Below are 22646 nucleotides of genomic sequence, written 5' to 3' on the forward strand. Positions count from 1 at the left end.
GGGGATTTAGAAAAAAAAAAAAAAAAGAAAATGTCCTAAAATATAAAAAACAAACAAACAAATATTTATAAAAAAATAAATAAACACAGGGGGATGGGGGGGGCGATCAGACCTCACTAACAGAGAGCTCTGTTGGTGGGGAGAAAAGGGGGGGGGAGATCACTTGTGTGCAGAGGTATACGGCCCTGCAGCTTGGCCTTAAAGCTGCAGTGGCCAATTAATGTAAAATTAGGCTGGTCACTAGGGGGGTTTACCACCATGGTCTTCAAGAGGTTTGTTTAGAGTTTTAAATCTTAAAATACATATTTTTATTGAAACAAAAAATAAAGACATAAAATGAGAAGGATTGGCCTGGGGCAAAAAAGAAAACACCTTATACATTAATCACTTAATGACCACGGGCTTAAACCCCCCTAAAGACCAGGCCATTTTTTACAAAATAGGCCACTGCAGCTTTAAAGCCTCACAGCAGGGCTGCACAACTCAGCACACAAGTGATTCCCCCCCCCCTTTTTTTTTGTTCACCAACAAAGCTCTCTGTTGGTGGGCTATGATCGCCCCCCCAAGATGTATATTTTTTTTATAAATATTTATATCTTTATTTTTACAATAGAAACATATTTTTTTTAATACCCCCCTCCCTCCCCCCGACAGCCAATCACTGTGATCGGCTGTCATAGACTATAGCCTATGACAGCGGATCACCCCTGAGCTTGCCAGGGGGACTGCCGCATCGCACGGCTGTCCCCAGTACATTGCTGCCTTAGATCGCAGCACTGTACGGAGTAAATAGACAGTGGTTTAGCCATCTAACAGTCTACTAACAGCGCTCGCCGCTGGGAGGCTGATGACGGAGCTGATCTCCATCATTCAAGTGGGGATGTGCGCGCAGTGATCCCCTGCAAACTCCGCCCCAAGGACTGCACGCCAATCGGCGTTAGGCGTTCCTGGGGCTGCCATCACGTCCATGCCAATTGGTGTGGAGCGGTCCTAAGGAGGTTAAAAACGTATTTGGCCCAACAGTTAAAGGACCATCATTGTGAAAAAAATCTAAAATTGAAAATACATGTATTCACCTACATATAAGATGACCATTATTACTGGACTAAAATGCAATATAAATTAATTTTCTCGTAACCCTAAGTAAGGTAGCTGTCACTTTCATGGAAAATTCTCAAGGTTTTCTTTATTTTTAAATGCACTTAATGAATGGCAGTTGCTGAATCCAACTGCCTCAATAGTGTAGAAATGAGTACAGTGCCTGGCATGCATATTTGTATAGATTCATTTCAGGGAGTACTTCTTGTAAAGAATAAAGGGAATACTGAGATTTCACCATGAGGACATGTATTAGTATAAAACCATTTATCACTATGCAGTGATTGCTTAATAGGATCTTCTAAATACTCTCTCTTTGTGCTTAAACTCTCTTGGCCTTTCTTTGTTTATGAGCTATCTCTTGCCTGTTAAAACACTGCATGCTTTCATTGGGTGGAGTTGGCATTATTTAATGCCTTACCTCCAGCATTATGCAGAGCTCTCAACCCACGGTTAAGCAGAGTCCGTGAGGAAGTGCAATCTGCGCAAAACAACTGTCCACTCTCTGATCTCTATGTGCGAAGATTTATGTATAATATATTTGAACTGTGATCTTGCCTGTTAACTACTTGGAATCACATATGTGAATAAATGAAAGCTTCATATAATCAGTGCCCACGTTGTTTTCTTTTAATGCAACAACCAGTCAGATTTGCCATAGTTTTAGTATCTCCTTTAAGTGACACCAACATAAGAAAAAAGTAATTTATAATCCATTCTACTGTACGTCATTCATGTATTCATGCAAATGTAGATTTAACAATGTCTCATAATAGTAGTCCTTTAAGCTGGCATTGATCTTATCAGGATCAACAGCTGTAGCAGTTCTCCATCTTTCAGAGTGTACATGTCATCATTAATTACAATTAGGGACAGAGGTTTAATAGTTTTGTACATGCCATTGTGCCCTGAAGCAAGTCATGATAGGACTTCATATTTTAATTTCCTCCATTATTTTGGCATTCACCATAATATTTTATGTTACACTAAAAAAGTATACCTGCCATAGCACATCTGTGGAAACTCGTGACCTGTAGTTTTAGCTCTCCCAGGTCTATATTTTGTGGCATTTGCAATAGGAGCTAGGTTATTATGTATTAAAAAGCTGTCAGATCTGACAGATTTTGGACTAGTCCATCTCCTCATGGAAGATTCTCATTATTACCTATATTCTTTACTAAAGCATTCCCGGGAAATTATCTATACACAGGTCCCAGCCAGCCTCCCCACTCATTTGCACTTTATTTTGGCAGTTGGGCTGAGTGACTGTTCGGTAAGTGCTTTTGTAAATAAATGCCTAAGAATCCTCCAAGGAGGAGATGAACTAGCCCAAAACCTGACAGATTTTTACTACTTAGTGAAAGTGACATTGACATAGCAAAAAATGTAATTTATAGTGCATTTTACTCTGAGAGAAATCTACATTTTATATGTATGTGTTTTATTTTTTTTATTTTTTTTACAACACTTCCTTAAAATCAAATAGAGGTATACATAAACAACACTACCTTGGGCAATGCAGTACAGACTGTTTATTAAATATCATTGAAGCTCATTTATATTGAAATAGGATGCATTCACTGTTCAGAATTGAAAAAAGAAGAAATTATACATTCTACAACTGTTAAGTGTGCTTCAGAACCTGTACACTGTACAATCAAGTGAAATAAACTTCAGAATACATTCAAAATGAGCATTTTACAAGGAAAATGCTAAAGAGGCAAAAGAAACACAACATCTGAATTGCTGATGTGTATAAGCTTACTGAATGTTCTAGAGTTACAGAAAACAAACTGTCCCAAATGTTTACAAGAATGCTAATGTAAGCACCCCTCCTTTGCTTTTTATGTGTGAATCATCAACCTGATTTTCAAATGACTGGGCCCATCTAAAAAATACAAAATGTACTAACCAAATGCAAGGCATAAAAAAAAACTGTAATGCATTGCATTTCATTTAAAATGAATAGTGGCAGATTCATTCCCTGTGTATACGCTTCCTCCTTTTTAGCTTGATAACATCATTCATATTTCTTGTATGTATTAAAGAACACCAAAATAATACCATACAGTGGGAAGATGAAGAAAAATATAAGTCGAAATAAGCATACATCCTAAAGCCCAATGGAAACCCAAAACTGAATACGGCAAATTCTCAAAACTTTCATGTTAATTCAGGAAAATAATTAGTACTGTTGGAACTGGACATCATGAAGAAGAAGACGCTGTGAGTCTTTGGCAGGTAAGGTGGGCATAGGGTGGGGTAGCCCCCAGGGCCGGCGCTACCATTAAGGCAAAGGAGGCAGCTGCCCCAGGGCCCCAGAGCTTGTAGGGGCCCCCAGGGGCTACAAGAGGAAAGAAAAAATTTTCAAATCGGCCTTATAGTTTTTGAGAAAATCGATTTTAAAGTTTCAAAGGAAAAAAAAATACACATTTAAAAACCTGCCGACTTGAATGGTTAATAGCAAATCCACCTTAAATGCTAGAAACCCTAAATTTGCAGGATATGTTAAGTAGATCATTAGGAATAAGAGGAAAAAACAATTTTTCAAAAAGACCTTATAGTTTTTGAGAAAATCGATTTTAAAGTTTCGAAGGAAAAAAGTATACTTTTAAATGCGGTAAATGTCACTTTTAGTAGTAAACCTAATGGTAGTGTAATTTTACATGCATCAAACGAAAGCGCAATAAATTTCCTGACGGGGTTTCCAGGGGGTCTATACGCAGCCGCAGCGCTTTGGACAGGGATCGCTATACAGCCGCAATATGGCTGTATGAAGATCCCTGGCATTTTTTCCTTTTTTCCCAAATTTTTTTTTATGTTTAGAGTGTGGGAATTTTTTTTTTTTAAATTATGTGGGGTCCCCCCTCCTGAAACTTTTGAACCCCTTGTCCCCCATGCAGGCTGGGATAGCCAGAATGTGGAGCTCCGACCGATTGGGACTTCACACCCTGTTATACCAGCTGAAAAAAAGGTCCCCTAATGCAGATTTTTGTTCCGGGGTATATGTTGGGGGGGCCCCCCAGGTTTATTTTGCCCTGGGGCCCCATTGTTGCTTAAACCGGCCCTGGTAGCCCCATAATATTATGGCTCTCCCATGATACTGTGGTCCTCCGATCTTTGCGTAAGAGCAGGGAAGTAGCAGCCATTTCATTGCTTGCCGATTACTTAGTCTTACCAAGCCAATGTTTTATTTAAAAGATACAATCTTGATTGTACAATTTGATCACTTCTATGTAATATTTGGAACTACCTTGAATATTTAAAATACCTTTTTAGCAGTAATGTAAAATTACTACTACTAGTGCAACTTGCAGATACATGCAAGTTTAGTGAGTGAGTTTAGTGAACATTCTTTCTTCTACCAAAAAAAAAATTCAGTGTATTTAAAGCATCTATGATTTTGTCTTCCAGTGTTAGAGAGCTGTACCAGTACACAAATGTAGGTACACAATTTATTGAATGTTCAGGGCCTGTTTCCACTAGCTGCCATGGCTGTGAGACGCTTGGCACCTCCTGGTCTGCAAGTACACAGGTGAATCCCAGAATCCGTGCCATGCATGGCTATGGGATTCGCTGCCTCTCGCACAAAAAAATCTGCGATGTCGTCTGATTCGCTAAGGCAAGCGATTTGGATGGCGGCAGCATTATCCCCTATGGCAGAGTTTCCCCAGCGTGGTTTTCTAATTAAAAAAACAAAAACAATTCCCTTTTATGGCAGTACTAGAGAACTGCAAGCAACTCCTAGGTCATCATTTCTCAAGACACCCCTTCACAAAAACAATTACGGTTGCCATATTAAGCAGGAGGATGGCAGGTAGGGACCAATCAGGCCAAAGGGGGATGGAGTAAGTCCCAATTATGTATGAATTTTTACTTTTAATTAATCTCAGGTTTACTTTGAGGTACAGTAGGTAATGTCCAGCTTTAGGCCCGGTTCACATCTGCTAAATGAGCCAAAAGGATCTGGTGAGCGGATCCAGCCTCCGCTTCACCGGATCCAGATGGCTCAGTCCATGGCACGGTTCACATATGAAAACGGATCTGATCAATGATTGATTGGATCCGTTTTCGCTCAAGAAATACATACCTAATCTTCTGCAGCAGCCGGCGGTAGAGGGTTCCTCTTCTTCCACTGTGACACACAGCGCATCAAGTGACTAGTAGTCACATGACGTGGAAGACGACGGAAGCCTCTACTGCTGGCTGCTACTGAAGTTTAGGTATGTATAAACCCTCCCTAGCCCACCCGCCCGGCTGCTGCACCCTCCCCTCACCCTCCCGTTGCTAGATTCGCATTGGCCCATGCCCCCATGCCCTTATCCCCCGTGGAATGGACCGTTTCTTCACTAGTGTGAAGAAATATTCCGTTTCCCATTGCCCCAATGCTGCTGCATTTTTGTCCGGATCCATTCTGCTAAGCAGAACAGTTCCGGAAAATTAGGCCCTGCAGCAATTTTTAGGTCTGGGGACCGGAACGTACGGAACGTATCCGTACCAATGGATGCATGTGAATAGATCCATAGGTTAACATTGGATCCATTCATATCCATTCCGTTTGTACAGTAATAGTTCCGGTTACGTTCCAGAAAAAAATGCTAATGTGAGCCGGGCCTTAGTTAGGGAGTGACCCCCCTTAGAAAGGTTTTATCCCCGTTAGACTTCTAGTGGCCCTCTTTAGTTATGCAGTGTCCCCCTACTAGTTGGTCAGTGTTCCCCTCAAGGTAGACAGTGCAGCTCTTTTGTTAGGCAATAGCCCTTTTAGGCAGCCAATGACCCACTTTTAATTCCCCTGCCTTCCTTTAGGTAGACAGCATCCCCTCCAGACTAATTATTTTGATGGACTTAAAGAAAATCTGCAGAATGAGCATTCCTGTTCCCAGAAATCTCCTTTTATCATTCCACAACCAATGTGGTCACAGAAAATGTTGCTAGGAAGAGGCAGCGCTGTTTACCCGAGCTCTGCCTCTTCCACTGTCAATTGCTCTCATAGACATCAGCCTATGAGAGCCGATCGCTCTCTGAGCCTCCCAGATTGACAGCCTAGTGTCAGGGCTGTCCCCAGTACAGCTCTGCCTTACATCCCAGTGCTGTACATTGTAAATAGACAGCGGTTTCACCATCTAACAGTCTCTTAGCCACGATCGCGGCTGGGAGACTGATGATGGAGCAGAGCCAATTGGCGTTACGCGGTCCTGGGGGAGCCGTCGCGTGCACGCCAATTGGCGTGACTCGGTCATTAGGTAGTTAAGGAACACTTTTGCCTTATTATGCTTTGAGATTTATGAGAGCGCCTCTGACTAATTATGTTTGAGGATTTAAAGGGGAGAGTCCCCACTTAAATACCCAAACATAATGAGGCAGACTATCACCTAAGTCAGCATACGTAATTAAGCAGAGCTCCCCCTTTAAAATATCAAACATAATTAGGCATAGCCCCCAAACATATTTATGCAGAGCTTACCCTAAGAAATGCATTGCAGGCACTAGTGAGGAGAGAATGAGCAGAGTGAGGGTGCTGGGGAGCAGACTGAGGGATCCTGGGTAGCAGAGTGAGGGGTGTTTGGGAGCGTTAGGATGCTGGGGAGCAGAATTAAGGGTCCTGGGGAGCAGATGAGTGCTAGGGAGCAGACTGAGGAGTGCTGGAGAGGAGTATGAGTGGTGCTGGGGAGCAAAGTGAGGGGTGCTAGAGAGCAGAATGAAAGTGCTGGGGAGAAAAGAGTGACACATCAGGGGGTGCCGCAGCACCCAGTTTGAGAATCTCTGTGCTAGGTGCTACACAGACAAAGACGCATACAGAATAAGTGGGTTTAGCAAACGAAACAAAATTTCTATGTTTTAAAATATTTTTAGTATGTTTTATAACGTAAAAATATTTTATAACATAAAAAGAATTGTTTCTATGTGTGTTTCACAGTTACAGACACATACAGGACTGATATGTTTAGTGAACAATTATCCTTAAAGTAAACCCGTATTCTCCCAAAGAAGAAAAAGTTAGATGCCCACCTAGGTAGAGGGAAGCCTCTGGATAGTCCAAAGGCTTTTTGTATCCTAACTAACCACCTCCTCTGCTGGCTGGGATCCTCTGACAGTTCACGGCCAAACTCCCCTTTGTGATAATGCATGGCTGCACTGCTCCTGCATGAGAATGACTGCGCCTGTGCAATTGTACAGTCATTCATGGATGATCATCTTTGGCTCACTGCGCAGGAGCAGCTTTACTCCCGCAGGCACGGTACGGCCACATCTGTTGATGAAGGGCAGCGGGGCTACAAGAACATATCCGACAAGCCTTTGTCTGATACAGTATATTCAGAGAGTCCATGCACAGCAACAGTGGAGTGGAGCAGGAGATAGGAAGCCTCTGGACTTTCGAGAGGCTTCTCTTTATTTAGGTATGTATCTAGGTAAGTATCTGACTTTTTTTTTAGGAAACTACAGATTTATTAAAAAAAAATGTGTTTTAAAATATTTCTACTTAACTGCATGGTTTTCTTGCAAGCGTTTAAAACTTTAAAGGACAACTGAGGTGACATTTGACACGATGAGATAGACATGTATGTACAGTACAAAACAGATAACTATGCTGTGTTCCTTTTTCCCCCCTGCCTAAAAGAGTTAAACATCAGGTATGCAAGTGACAGTTTCTGCCCGGGTCGGGACCAGGTCGGACTGGGTCAGATGATAGCATAACCCTCACTGATAAGTAATTATATCCATAAAACACTTTCCAGTCTGAATGGCTTCTGAGAGTTGGAAAGAGATAAAAAGGGTCACTTGTTCACAGATTTTAGCTCTGGCATACTTCAATGAATGCTTTATTGAGTAGAGACAATAAGACAGTAAAAACATAAACTTGTGAGGAAACGCCGAAAAGCCGCCGCGTGTACTAACGGCAGGACGGCTAAATCCGCGTCCAGCACAGCAGCTGGCATGCGGAGACGTGCGCCTGGCACCACGAGAGAACGCGGAAAAGCCGCCGCGGGTATTGACAGCAAGGCGGCTGTTTCCGCATCCAACGCGGTGGTTTGTACGCGGCGGCGTGCGGGTGATGTGGCTGGTTCTGTTAGTTCACATGGGCAGATGGAGAACTACGCGCGCGCAGCCCAGATGTCAGGACCTTTATACCAGCAGGAGAAGTGTCAGCTGATCAGGAGGATCAGCTGATTCCTGCTGGACTCATGATTGGCTGAGTGGCTTGGGCGGGGCGGCAGACTCCAACAGCTATTTATACAGCTTGCTTGCCAGTTGCTGGTTGTCTGCCATTGCAAACACTTACGTGGAAGCATTCAGACCATGGTCAGATCCCACAGTGTGTTAGAACCAGGACGGACCTGGGAATTCACACTGAGCTAGATTACTCTCGCATGTCAATGTTATGTTATGTTATAGACTAGTTCCAGGGTGTAGAGACCAAGGACCTCACACCCAAGATTAGGGAACTGTGTATCATTTGTGTTATACTCCAGACTAGTTCCAGGGCGTAGAGACCAAGGACCTCACGCCCAAGACTAGGGAACTGTATTATCATTTGTGTTATGCTCCAGACTAGTTCCAGGGCGTAGAGACCAAGGACCTCACGCCCAAGACTAGGGAACTGTATTATCATTTGTGTTATGCTCCAGACTAGTTCCAGGGCTTAGAGACCAAGGACCTCACGCCCAAGACTAGGGAACTGTATTATCATTTGTGTTATACTTCAGACTAGTTCCAGGGTGTCTAGACTACGGACCTCACACCAGACTAGGGACTCTGTGTTATCATTGTGTTATGCATCAGACTAGTTCCAGGGTGTAGAGACCACGAACCTCACACCAAGACTAGGCATTGTTTGATATATGTTACTACCTTGGGAACTATCTCTCTCCCTTAAGAGATAGTCTCCTGACCTGCTAGTGACATCCACCCTTCAGGTGTCACTCCTGCGCAGGTTTCTCCCACCTTCAGCCTGACTTCACCCCTTGGAGAATCTCAGGCTGTTGGAAGGTTTCTGTGTCAGCATAAGCAGTATTCCAGGCTGCTTCTTATCACCTGTTCAGCAGGCGCATTACTCAAAGTATTACTGTTACACCAAACACTCACATACCATAGGTGTCCAGAGGTTAGCAATATATCTGATTATCGGTGATACTGCAGATCATCAATAATCGGGTATATATCTGCATTCTTGGTGATACTGCAGATCACCAATAATCAGATTCTCTCTGCGTGCTGACACCAATCGTTACAAAACTAGATTTAAATACAAAGTAAAACTGTGGGATATCTAAAAAACAGTGATTTTTGGGAGAAGGGGGATAGATACAGTTGTTTTTCTCATCAGTTTATTTTCACCTTGGATGTCCTTTAAGGTTATTCATCAGGGATAATAATGGATCAAAACCATACAAAAGTGAATGTTACATCCACAAGTTTATAAATGATTTGGTAGGCTTCTTCAGCAAACTGACACTATGCTATTCAGTGTTACCTTTTTTGGAATTCGATTTATTCAGCCATGAGAGCATTTGACAATAAAAATAAATGATAGCTTTTTTACACATTGCAATCTGTTCTTGTCTGTTACTGTTCTGTGGCTGGCAACTAAATTGTTTAAATGGCTTAGAAATGGTAAAGGAAAGAGAAAGAAAGAGAAAGGGAAGGCTAGGGGAAAGGGTAAGGTGACTTTACAATCAGCCCCAGCAAATTGGCAGCAAGAATAAGCCTTCACAGCTTCCAAGCAGTCCTATATCTTTGCCATTATTGAACCTGGTGGTGGGTGTTTCTGTCACAACATGCTGTAGAGGTAGTAGACTATTTCCATCATTGGCATGTCTATTTTTATCCATAGAGGAGAAGGTGGAGGAAGCAAATGCCCACTATTTGTAGTTGTAGTTTGTATAGCAGGCTTCCCCATTTCCCACTGAAATAACCCGCAACAGCTGTAATTTGTATGGATGCCTGTGGTGGTGCACAAATGTCTGCGGAGCCACAAGCACCCAAATTTCCTGTTTCCCCTTAAGGAATCCACCCATTACTGCATTGAATATTTTGTATAGATTTAAAGACCAGTGGCGTAGCTAGAGTGTTTGACACCTGGTGCGGATAATTCACCGACACCCCCCCCCCCCAAAAAAAGCGAAGCACGCAGCGGCAAAAAAATGGGTGTGGACATGACATGGGTGGGGGTAACTGTAAGGCAGTGGGCTAATATAGGTAGCCAGAATAGTTGCCCCCAGCATAGGTTAGATAGGTAGGTGCCCCCAGTATAGGTTAGTTAGGTAGGTGCCTCCGATATAGGTAGCCAGTATAGTTGCCACCAGTATAGGCTAGGTAGGTAGGTAGGTGCCCCCAATGCAGGTTACATAGGTAGGTGCCCCAGTATAGATTACATAGGTAGCTGCCCCCAGTATAGGTTAGATTGGCATGTGCCTCCAGTGTAGGTTAGATAGGTAGCTGCCCCCAGTATAGGTTAGATTAGGTAGGTGCCCCCCAGTATAGGTTAGATAGGTAGCTGCTGCCCAGTATAGGTTAGATTAGGTAGGTGCCCCCCAGTATAGGTTAGATTAGGTAGGTGCCCCCATTATAAATTAGATAGGTAGCTGCCCCCCCAGTATAGGTTAGATAGGTAGCTGCCCCCCAGTATAGGTTAGATTAGGTAGGTACCCCCCAATATAGGTTAGATTAGGTAGGTGCCCCCCAGTATAGGTTAGATAGGTAGGTGCCCCCCATTATAGGTTAGATGAGGTAGGTTCCCCCAGTATAGGTTAGACAGGTAGCTGCCCCCCCGTATAGGTTAGATAGGTAGCTGCCCCCCAGTATAGGTTACATTAGGTAGGTTCCCCCAGTATAGGTTAGATAGGTAGCTGCCCCCCAGTATAGGTTACATTAGGTAGGTTCCCCCAGTATAGGTTAGATAGGTAGGTGTCCCCCCTAATAAAGGGGAGGGCAGCCCGACCTCTCCCTCCCTCTCCCAGGGCTGCCCTCCGTGCTCCCTTCCTCCAGAATTCATAGAGCAATGCGCAGGGGAGCCGGTGTACTAAACGACTCACCTCCCTGCGTTCCCAGCGCCGCTCAGTCGCCGCTGGTCTTCTCCTCTCCGTATACGCTGTTACACACACTGCTTCCTGTTAGCCGGAAGCAGTGTGTGTAACAGCGTATGCGGAGAGGAGAAGACCAGGGGCGACTGAGCGACGATGGGAACGCAGGGAGGTGAGTCGTTTAGTACACCGGCTCCCCTGCGCATTGCTCTATGAATTCTGGAGGGGGGAGCACGGAGGGCAGCCCTGGGAGAGGGAGGGAGAGGTCGGGCTGCCCTCCTCGCGGCTGCGGCTCTCCCCTCCAAGCAGCACCCCCTCTAGGGCGGCTGGGGTCACCCCACCTGGTGCGGGTCGCACCCCCCTCACCCCCATCACAACGCCAGTGTTAAAGACAACATTGATGAAATGCATGATTAAAAAAAGTTTTTCAGTAATTTTTCAGACATGTAGTAGTTGTGTAAATTTGGTCACTTCTAAATAAACTGATACCCCATATGTATGCCTAATTAGTTCTGGGGAATTGTTGCAAAGCACAGGAAAACACATGCCATTTCACCTTTCAGAAAACACAAATGAAAATGCTGATCTTCTGCGCCATATATAGAAATGCTTGCAAGCATACAATAGTGAAAATCTCTAACCAAAATCCCAGCCTTCAGTAAACTGGACCCCCTAAGGTATCCATCCATGTATGCATTATTTATATTTGGGCTCATGAATCTTTTTATGAATTGTGATGGGATTTATTGACAAGCAAATGAATAAATAAAAATTGATCCCCCCCTTCCCTCAGATATGTTAGCTTTTTTTGGTTGTTTCTAACAAAGAGCATTGGTGGTCACCTTTAAAGGAGCACCAGCAACGCATCAACCTTATTGTGTACTCCTTAAACATCCCCACAAAAGATAAAAGTTGAAAAAAATCTTAGTGAAAATGTCCTTAAATGAAAAGAAGACAGTAATAAAAAGTTGGTGTCCTCTATATAATCTAATCAAACAAGGGTACCACAGTGAAATCCATAAAGATCTCTCCATCTTCCAGGAGTTGATCAATGAAGTCTTTAGGGAAGTTCTGGGAAAATTTGTGCTAGTGTATCTGGATGATATACTGATTTTCTCACCCAATCTAACAGAACATCGGAAACATGTGAAGTCCGTTTTAAGAAAATTGAGGCAGAACTCGTTGTATGCGAAGTTAGAGAAATGCCTCTTTGCAGTCACTAAGGTCCCTTTTTTGAGATATATCATTTCCACTTCAGGTCTCTCCATGGATCCTGAAAAAGTCTCTGCTGTATTGGAGTGGCCTCAACCTGTAGGATTGAAGGCACTCCAAAGATTTCTTGGCTTTGCCAATTACTACAGGAAGTTCATCAAAGGGTTTTCTTCTATAGTGTCACCCCTCACCAACCTTACCAAGAAGGGGGCTGACACTTACCATTGGACAGTAGAGGCACAGTCTGCCTTCGCTATGTTTAAAACGTTATTTTGTTCTGCTCCCATTTTGAGACACGTGGATGTCACCTTCCCTTTCATTGTTGAGGTGGATGCATCGGAGATTGGGGTTGGGGCTGTGCTGTCTCAACGTTCTGGCCTTCAAGGCAAACTACATCCCTGTGTCTTATTTTCTCGTAGGTTCTCTCCAGCCGAGAGGAACTACGATATTGGCAATAGGGAGCTCTTGGCCATTAAGTTAGCCTTTAAAGAATGGCGCCATTGGCTGGAAGGGGCAGGACATACGATCACGGTCTATACTGATCATAAAAATTTGAAGTACATCGAAGGGGCCAAAAGACTTAGCCCCAGACAGGCTCGCTGGTCCTTGTTCTTTTCAAGGTTCAGGTTTGTCATCACGTATACACCGGGAAGTAAGAATGTCAAAGCAGATGCATTATCTAGGTGTTTTGAGCCCAAGACAGTTCAGCCATCAACCCCTGAGACCATCTTACCTCAAAGACTGGTGGTGGCAGCCACGGAAACCTGGGAAGACTGGGCGCTTACCCTAGGGCCTTACCACCAAGATATTCCAGAAGGGAAGCCTGAGAGGGTTCTGTTTGTGCCACTTCCTTTTCGCCTACAACTCTTGCAATTGTTCCACGCCCATAAGAATGCAGGGCATCCCAGGGCTGCTCGAACGCAGGACCTACTGGCCAGATGTGTATGGTGACCTTCGTTGGCTCTTGATTGCAAAGAGTTTGTGAGAGAGTGCTCTGTGTGTACCAGGAATAAGCCCTCTCGTCAAGCACCAGTAGGTATGCTACAACCTTTACCGGTGCCAAATGAACCATGGACTCACTTGTCTATGGACTTTGTAGGAGAACTCCCCAGGTCTGAGGGCAAGTCGGTCATCTGGGTGGTAGTTGATAGGTTCAGTAAAATGGCTCATTTTGTTCCTCTGAAGGGACTCCCCTCGGCCCAGGAATTGGCTGATCTCTTCATCCAGCACATTTTCCGGCAGCATGGCATTCCGGTGGAGTCCAGTTTGTGTCTAAATTCTGGAGAGCCTTTTGCCACCAGCTTGGTATGGACCTGTCATTTTCATCAGGCTACAACCCACAGACTAATGAACAGACCGAAAGAGTTAACCAGTCCTTGGAGCAATTTCTCAGATGTTATGTGGCAGATGCGCAGTCAGATTGGGTAAAGTTCCTGCCATTTGCGTAATTTGCACACAATAATCTGAAGAGTTCCTCTTCAGGTTTTTCTCTTTTCCAGGTGGTTTCGTGGAGATCTCCCAAATTCTCTCCTATACAAGTGGCATCTTCCCCTTTTCCGGCTCTAGAGGAATGGCATTAAAGGAAATTTGGGTGCTTGTAAAAAGAAATCTGGGAAAAGTCTTCCAGACGCAGAAAAAACAGGCAGATAAAAGGCGGTCTGTTGAGTGGAAGTTTTCCCCAGGAGACATGGTGTGGGTGTCTACTCGGCATCTGGCGTTAAAGCAACTATCACCTAAGTTAGGACCCAAATTTGTAGGCCCATACCCTGTGTCCAGGAAGATTAATGACGTGACATATGTGATTGATCTCCCAGCCAGCATGAGAGGTGTGAGATCATTTTATGTTTCTTTGTTGAAGTCTGCTGTGCATGTGGATTCCTCTTCCCCCCCCCCTCCCCCGTGATGATTGACGACCAACCTGAGTATGAGATCGAGAAGATTTTAGATTCTCGATTAGTGCAGAATTCTGTACAGTACCTGGTCCATTGGAAGGGGTACTTGGGTTCCGGATTGCTGCATGCATGCCGAGGATCTAAAGAGAGAGTTTCATGAGTTACACCCTGAAAAGCCATGTAAGAAGTGTCCGGGGTCCACTCCTTAGCGGGGGAAGTACTGTAATAGATAGCGAAGATGCTGCCGCAGCGGTGAGCGGCATGGCGGCTGTCTCCGCGACTCAGCCGGCGGCCTCCGCCGCGCAATTACATGGTGGAGTTTTGCGTGGTCCTTCAGTTGCACATAGACTGAGGGCTACGCGCGCGTGCGCCAGGCGACAGTACCTTAATGCGAATAGAAGGGCAGTGAGCTGATCGGCCGGTCAGCTGACTCCAGCAGTGCTCCTGATTGGCTGAGTGACTGGGGCGGCGCTGTGGGGCGCTCTCAGTATATATAGGACCTGCCTGTCAGTAGCTCCTCGTCTGCTGTTGCAAATGCTACGTGTTAGCACTCAGACCTTAGTCAGATCCCAAAGTGTGCTAGAACCAGCAGGAGCTGGGGACCCACACTTAGTCAGATTCTTTTGATAGCTAAAGTACTAATTGAATTGTATTATTTGTTATGACCTTCTGCTAGCCTTGACTACTCTTCTGCCTACTGATTCTGTGCTTCTACCTATCTGATCCTGTTGCCGACTCAGCCTGAACACTACTCTGATTTAGCCTTCTGTCTTTGTACCGTATCTGTCCGTTTGTTGACGAATCTGCTTGTCTGACTCTCCTGCCCTCACCAGTGAGCGTAGTCCCTGGTGAGGGATTCTCTGTACAGCTTAATCACTTGCTCCTCAGGTGACCAGTAGCTGCAGTACAGTCTTAATCACCTGCTCCTCAGGTGACCAGTAGCTGCAGTACAGTCTTAATCACCTGCTCCTCGGGTGATTAGTAACCACGGTACTGTCCTCATCACCTGCTCCTCAGGTGATTAGTTGCTGCAGTACAGTCTTGATCTCCTGCCCCTCAGGTGATCACCTGCTGCAGTGCAGTCTGAATCACCCGCTCCACGGGTGATCAGTACACGTTGTCTTACTGTGCACCACCCGCTCCTCGGCTGAACTGATTACTAGTTCATCTGCATCTCCGGCTTGCTGGAGTGCTGATCCCTGTGTTCTATAGAGATATCTCCCTCTACTAGCTCCTCTGGGGGAGTTGGTATCACTATCTGTATTACTGTTGCACTAAACACCTATCTTTACATCTGGTGGTCCTGTGTCTTGCTATACTCGCATTATTGGTGATTCTGCAGATCACTACATAATCAGGTATAGCATCTGTATTATTGGTGATACTGCAGATCACCAATATTAAGAAAATTTGTTCTTGCTGACACCAATCGTTACACTTACTCAGAATTTTGGTAACAACACTGCTTCTCACCCAGTGCTATGTAACTCTTAGAGAAAATAGTGGCAAAGGCTTAAAACCATATTAAAATAGTTTATACTATACTTTATTAGTGAAGAGTAAAGATATATTTTGCCCAGATAGATGGATAATATATCAGCAGTTCAAAAAATTGAGGGTGGCCCCTCCCTTAACCAATAGTATAAATAATAATGAACAACATCTGTCCTGCACTTATGGGAATAGTACCCAATAGGAAAAATACTCAAGTGTAGCATCTGGATCTCATCTCAATGTCATATATTGAATACGTCAGTATATTATCATTGACATGTTGATGGTGTAGAGATCCAGATACTACACTTGAGTATTTTACCAATTGGGTACTATTCCCATAAGCGCCGGTCAGATATTGTTCCTTAATACTTTATTAGTGCCAAAGTTACCACAGAAGGACTCAGTAAACATGAAAGCGGAAATCCAGTGAAAATTGCACATTGTATGGATCCTCTTTTTGTACAACAAAAAGATCTGCCAGGTATTTTTCCTCTAAATAAATATATGTAACAATTGGTGTCATCAAGAACAGATTTTCTGATTATTGGTGATCTGCAGTATCACCAATAATACAGATGCTATACCTGATTATGTAGTGATCTGCAGAATCACCAATAATGCGAGTATAGCAAGACACAGGACCACCAGATGTAAAGATAGGTGTTCGGTGCAACAGTAATACAGATAGAGATACCAACTCCCCCAGAGGAGCTAGTAGAGGGAGATATCTCTATAGAACACAGGGATCAGCACTCCAGCAAGCCGGAGATGCAGATGAACTAGTAATCAGTTCACCCGAGGAGCGGATGGTGCACGGTAAGACAACGTGTACTGATCACCCGTGGAGCGAGTGATTCAGACTGCACTGCAGCAGGTGATCACCTGAAGGGGCAGGAGATCAAGACTGTATTGAAGGTCCAAATCACCTGAGGAGCAGGTGATGAGGACTGTACTGCAGCTACTGGTCACCTGAGGAGCAGGTGATTAAGCTGTACAGAGAACCCCTCACCAGGGACTAGGCTCACTGGTGAGGGCAGGAAAGTCAGACAAGCAGATTCTGCAACAAACGGAAAGATACGGTACAAAGACAGAAGGCTAAATCAGAGTAGTGTTCAGGCTGAGTCGGCAACAGGATCAGATAGGCAGAAGCACAGAATCAGTATTCAGAAGAGTAGTCAAGGCCAGCAGAAGATCATAACAAATAATACAATTCAATTAGTACTTTAGCCATCAACAGAATCTGACTAAGTGTGGATCCCCAGCTCCTGCTGTTTCTAGCACACTTTGGGATCTGACTAAGGTCTGAGTGCTAACACGTAGCATTTGCAACAGCAGACGAGGAGCAGGTCCTATATGTACTGAGAGCGCCCCGCAGCGCCGCCCCAGTCACTCAGCCAATCAGGAGCACTGCTGGAGTCAGCTGACCGGCCGATCAGCTGACTCCCCTTCTATTCGCATAAAGGAAGGTCCTGTCGCCTGGCGCGCAGCCCTCAGTCTATGTGCAACTGCAGGACCAGGCAAAACTCCACCATGTAATTGCGCGGCGGAGGCCGCCGGCTGAGACGCGGGGACAGCCGCCATGCCGCTCACCGCTGTCTATCTATTACAATATACATCTTAATTGATTTTTAACTTTAAACCTATATATTTTGGAGTAATTTTTTTTAATGTAACTCAATGTTAAATCATGTACATGTATCAAATATATATATATATATATATATATATATATATATATATATATATATACACAGTGTATATATATATATATATATATATATATATATATACACAGTGTATATATATATATATATATATATATATATATATATATATATATATATATATATATATATACACATACAGGGAGTGCAGAATTATTAGGCAAATGAGTATTTTGACCACATCATCCTCTTTATGCATGTTGTCTTACTCCAAGCTGTATAGGCTCGAAAGCCTACTACCAATTAAGCATATTAGGTGATGTGCATCCAGTGGCGGCTCCAGGAATTTTTTTTAGGGGGTGCTATGCAGGTGCTGGACCAATTTCCGGGGGAGCTGACGCGTCAAAAAATGGGTGTGGCTACAACCTGCGGCGCGCCGCGGCGAAAAAATGGGCGTGGTCATGACCGGATGAGGGCGGGGCTAACTGTAATTTAAAGTGAACCCAGGGTGAGAGTGATATGGTGGTTGCCATATTTATTTCCTTTTAAACAATTCTAGTTGCCTGGCAGCCCTGCTGATCTATTTGGCTGTAGTAGTGAACTGAATTACACCAGAAACAAGCATGCAGCTAATCTTGTCAGTTCTGACAATATTGTCAGAAACCCCTGACCTGCTGCATGCTTGTTCAGGGTCTATGGTTGAAAGAATTAGAGGCAGAGGACCAACACGGCAGCCAGGCAGCTGGTATTACTTAAAAGGAGATAAATATGGCAGCCTCAATATTATTCTCACCGCGGGTTCCCTTTAAAAGTGCAACGCAAAGACAGAGGGCCCAAGTTTTGGTGACCCTTTCCCCAGAAAATTCACATAATTGTGCAGGTTTTCTCAAGAAAATACACGTAATGTGAGCAGATTTTAACAAAAAACACGTCCAATGACCCCAATATGCACAATCGGTAGCAGATATGGCGCCAATATGCACAATCGGTAGCAGATATGGCCCCAATATGCACAATCGGTAGCAGATATGACCCCAATATGCACAATCGGTAGCAGATATGACCCCAATATGCACAATCGGTAGCAGATATGACCCCAATATGCACAATCGGTAGCAGATATGACCCCAATATGCACAATCGGTAGCAGATATGACCCCAATATGCACAATCGGTAGCAGATATGACCCCAATATGCACAATTGGTAGCAGATATGACCCCAATATGCACAATCGGTAGCAGATATGACCCCAATATGCACAATCGGTAGCAGATATGACCCCAATATGCACAATCGGTAGCAGATATGACCCCAATATGAACAATCGGTAGCAGATATGACCCCAATATGCACAATCGGTAGCAGATATGACCCCAATATGCACAATCGGTAGCAGATATGACCCCAATATGCACAATCGGTAGCAGATATGACCCCAATATGCACAATCCGTAGCAGATATGACCCCAATATGCACAATCGGTAGCAGATATGACCCCAATATGCACAATCCGTAGCAGATATGACCCCAATATGCACAATCCGTAGCAGATATGACCCCAATATGCACAATCGGTAGCAGATATGACCCCAATATGCACAATCGGTAGCAGAAATGACCCCAATATGCACAATCGGTAGCAGAAATGACCCCAATATGCACAATCCGTAGCAGATATGACCCCAATATGCACAATCCGTAGCAGATATGACCCCAATATGCTCAATCCGTAGCAGATATGACCCCAATAAGCACCACCTGAAAAAGAAAAGAAAAACCCATTTACTCACCTACAGCCAGAAGACCTTCTTTCCCGACCTCCTGTCCCGACCACCTTGTGGCGCGCAGCGCCCGCGCGCCCACGATCCTCTTCCTTCCCGACGTTACGACGAGACTTCCTGCCTGCATGCAGAGAGCAGGGCTACGGGAAAATGGCCGCCCGAAGCCATGCACTGCAGACTCGAAGTCTGCAGAGCAGGGCTCTGGGCGGCCATCTTACCGTAGCCCTGCCTGCTGCTCCGTGCTGCCGCTGTGTGAACTGACTTGGCGTCTTTTAGACGCCTGAAGTCAGTTCACTCCAGGGGGTGCTTTGGGGGTGCTTGGACAATTCTAGGGGGTGCTCGAGCACCCCCTTGCACCCCCCTGGCGCCGCCCCTGTGTGCATCTCTGTAATGAGAAGGGGTGTGGTCTAATGACATCAACACCCTATATCAGGTGTGCATAATTATTAGGCAACATCCTTTCCTTTGGCAAAATGGGTCAAAAGACGGACTTGACAGGCTCAGAAAAGTCAAAAATAGGGGCAGCACGGTGGCTTAGTGGTTAGCGCTTTCGCCTTGCAGCGCTGGGTCCCTGGTTCGAATCCAAGCCAGGTCAACATCTGCAAGGAGTTTGTATGTTCTCCCCGTGTCTGCGTGGGTTTCCTCCGGGCACCCCGGTTTCCTCCCACATCCCAAAAACATACAGATAAGTTAATTGGCTTCCCCTAAATTGGCCCTAGACTACAACACGATACATACACATAGGACATATGACTCTGGTAGGGACTAGATTGTGAGCTCCTCTGAGGGACAATGAGTGACAATACAATATATACTATGTACAGTGCTGCGGAAGATGTCGGCGCTACATAAATACTAAATAATAATAATAATAAGATATCTTGCAGAGGGATGCAGCACTCTTAAAATTGCAAAGCTTCTGAAGCATGATCATCGAACAATCAAGCGTTTCATTCAAAATAGTCAACAGATTTGCAAGAAGCGTGTGGAAAAACCAAGGCGCAAAATAACTGCCCATGAACTGAGAAAAGTCAAGCGTGCAGCTGCCAAGATGCCACTTGCCACCAGTTTGGCCATATTTCAGAGCTGCAACATCACTGGAGCGCCCAAAAACACAAGGTGTGCAATACTCAGAGACATGGCCAAGGTAAGAAAGGCTGAAATACAACCACCACTGAACAAGACACACAAGCTGAAACGTCAAGACTGGGCCAAGAAATATCTCAAGACTGATTTTTCTAAGGTTTTATGGACTGATGAAATGAGAGTGAGTCTTGATGGGCCAGATGGATGTGCCCGTGGCTGGATTGGTAAAGGGCAAAGAGCTCCAGTCCGACTCAGACGCCAGCAAGGTGGAGGTGGAGTACTGGTTTGGGCTGGTATCATGAAAGATGAGCTTGTGAGGCCTTTTCGGGTTGAGGATGGAGTCAAGCTCAACTCCCAGACCTACTGCCAGTTTCTGGAAGACACCTTCTTCAAGCAGTGGTACAGGAAGAAGTCTGCATCCTTCAAGAAAAACATGATTTTCATGCAGGACAATGCTCCATCACACGCGTCCAAGTACTCCACAGCGTGGCTGGCAAGAAAGGGTATAAAAGAAGAAAAACGAATGACATGGCCTCCTTGTTCACCTGATCTGAACCCCATTGAGAACCTGTGGTCCATCATAAAATGTGAGATTTACAAGGAGGGAAAACAGTACACCTCTCTGAACAGTGTCTGGGAGGCTGTGGTTGCTGCTGCATGCAATGTTGATGGTGAACAGATCAGAACACTGACAGAATCCATGGATGGCAGGCTTTTGAGTGTCCTTGCTATGAAAGGTGGCTATATTGGTCACTGATTTGTTTTTGTTTTGTTTTTGAATGTCAGAAATGTATATTTGTGAATGTTGAGATGTTATATTGGTTTCACTGGTAAAAATAAATAATTGAAATGGGTATATATTTGTTTTTTGTTAAGTTGCCTAATAATTATGCACAGTAATAGTCACCTGCACACACAGATATCCCCCTAAAATAGCTAAAACTAAAACAAACTGAAAACTACTTTCAAAAATATTCAGGTTTGATATTAATGAGTTTTTTGGGTTCGTTGAGAACGTTGGTTGGTTGTTGTTCAATAATAAAATTATTCCTCAAAAATACAATCTGCCTAGTAATTCTGCACTCCCTGTATGTGTATATATATATATATTATGTACAGAACCTTTACCTTATCTGCTAGAATATATTGATTTAACTGGTGCACTGTGAACAAGCATTAAAAGAAGCAGAAACATTTTCTTAGTGTAGTAATAGCACCAGTTCTCCCTCAGCCATTTATAATGTGTTTACCACCTAAGGTAAATTCACAAATTAAGTGATATTTTTTATGCAAGGAACACAGTAAGGGCTTGATACGCTATGTCAAATTTCACTGCCTACAGCTTGCTCAGCCACCATAAACTCATCTATTATCTCATTCTTTACATGAATGAAATGTGAATATAGTTTCCGTCTCCTCAGAAAACTATTACACTGATTGGATTCTCTCTGGAAGCAATAGAATGAGTTTTCCACACAATTATTTTAGAAGATTGAAAATGTATGGCGTTCCTCTCAGGTGGCGATGAAAAGTACTCACATTTTTATATGACAGAAAAAATGTTGCACAAATAACCTTTACTAACCTTCATAATAGGAAAATAACCCTGCAGATTGTCAGGGAAAAAAAATTAATGTAGCAGAGATAAATAATGTGTGAAGATCTTTTTTTTTTCTTGAAAGCCTCAGAATGGTGTGTGTGTGTGTGTGTGTGTGTGTGTGCGTGCGTGCGTGCGTGCGTGCGTGCGTGCGTGCGTACCGTTATGTTTTAGAAATTGCCATAATGTAATTTTTGCAATATTTAAAATATATTACCAGTCATACTTATTACATTCATTTAAAACATGTTCCATCTGATCTATTCAAGGAGTGAGCCTCATTTATTTGGTTATAATTATGTACACATATCTAAATAATATAAAATTGTAGCTGCTGCTGAACTCAATTTATAAGTGGCAATTTGTAAGTGGCAACCTGACCTGAGGAGGATATTGATTTTTCCTTTTAAAATAATACCAGTTGCCTGACTCTCCTGCGTCTCTAATACTTCAAGCCACAACCCCTCAACAAGCATGTCGATCAGGTGCTCGGACTGAATTCAGACTGGAATAGCTGCATGCTTGTTTCTAGGGATGATCAAAGAGATGCAAATTCTTCCGAGTTGATGCAAATTTATGAAATTCAAATGTATGCAGTTTGAAATTGGACTAATCAATTTTTTAAACCCAGGTTTAAATTTATTGGTCCTTTTTCAAGCTGCATATATTTGAATAAACATTTGCATAAATACAAAAGTATTTGCATCATATTGATTATCCATACTTGTTGCAGGTGTGTGATTCAGCCACTACTGCAGCCAAAGAGGTCAGCAGGACTGACAAGCAACTGGTAT

The sequence above is a fragment of the Hyperolius riggenbachi genome, chromosome 4, assembly GCF_040937935.1.
Source record: "Hyperolius riggenbachi isolate aHypRig1 chromosome 4, aHypRig1.pri, whole genome shotgun sequence".
NCBI classification, from domain to species: Eukaryota; Metazoa; Chordata; class Amphibia; order Anura; family Hyperoliidae; genus Hyperolius; species Hyperolius riggenbachi.